We start from the raw sequence: 773 nt of genomic DNA, 5'->3' as shown, positions 1-773 counted from the left end.
CTCAGCTTGTTTCCGAGGAACTTGGTGGTCTCAAAGGAAACTTTGTGGAGCATTTCAAACAGGACCACTCCCACCTGCCACACTGTGGTGGGCCTGGGCCTGTAGATGCAACTACTGTACAACTCGGGAGGGATGTGAGCAGCGGTACCTACAATACACGGACATAATAAAACCATGACGAGGATAAGGCAGAGGAGAAGCTTTGTCTAAATGTAAGAGTCATAGATGAGTAAGTTTGTGAAGAGCAGGAGTAGATGCTAGACTCCTTACCGTAGAAATTGCGGTAGAAGGACCCTTTCTTGGCGAAGCAGCTCAGTCCGAAGTCGATTAGGCGAAGGCGAGGGACATCTGAACCGGTCTCGATCAGAATGTTTTCCACCTTGATGTCTCGGTGGAAGATGCAATGGTTCTCTAGTTCAATTGCCGCCTCTATGAGCTGTGTCAGTATGATCTGAGAGACAAAAGGAGACAGATGAGGAGGGTTGTAGGACATTTTTTCATGGCTGTGATTGCGTTGATGGACTACAACTGCCTGGAGCTCATAGGGAACAAAATACACGATTTTCGTGTATTTTCGTGTTTGTTTCTCTCTTCTTTTGGCTGGGGCCTGGAGGCAGTCAAACATGGCCTGTGTTTTCTCAACACACACACACACACACACACACACACGATCCTCCAGCATTTTACCTTGGCCTGTTCCTCCGGTAGGGAACCTCCGTTGTCCTCGACATAATTGAGCAGGTCCTTGGAGGGAACTGGTCTCTCCAGCACCA

General features: G+C 48.6%; 1 pseudogene; it reads right to left on the bottom strand.

Moving 5' to 3' along the window:
• LOC116705454 (serine/threonine-protein kinase pim-2-like) overlaps positions 1-773 on the bottom strand; it is a 3,755-nt pseudogene that overhangs the window by 664 nt on the left and 2,318 nt on the right.

This window comes from Etheostoma spectabile, chromosome 17 (assembly GCF_008692095.1).
Source record: "Etheostoma spectabile isolate EspeVRDwgs_2016 chromosome 17, UIUC_Espe_1.0, whole genome shotgun sequence".
NCBI lineage: Eukaryota > Metazoa > Chordata > Actinopteri > Perciformes > Percidae > Etheostoma > Etheostoma spectabile.
This window is presented reverse-complemented; position numbering and strand designations above follow the sequence as displayed.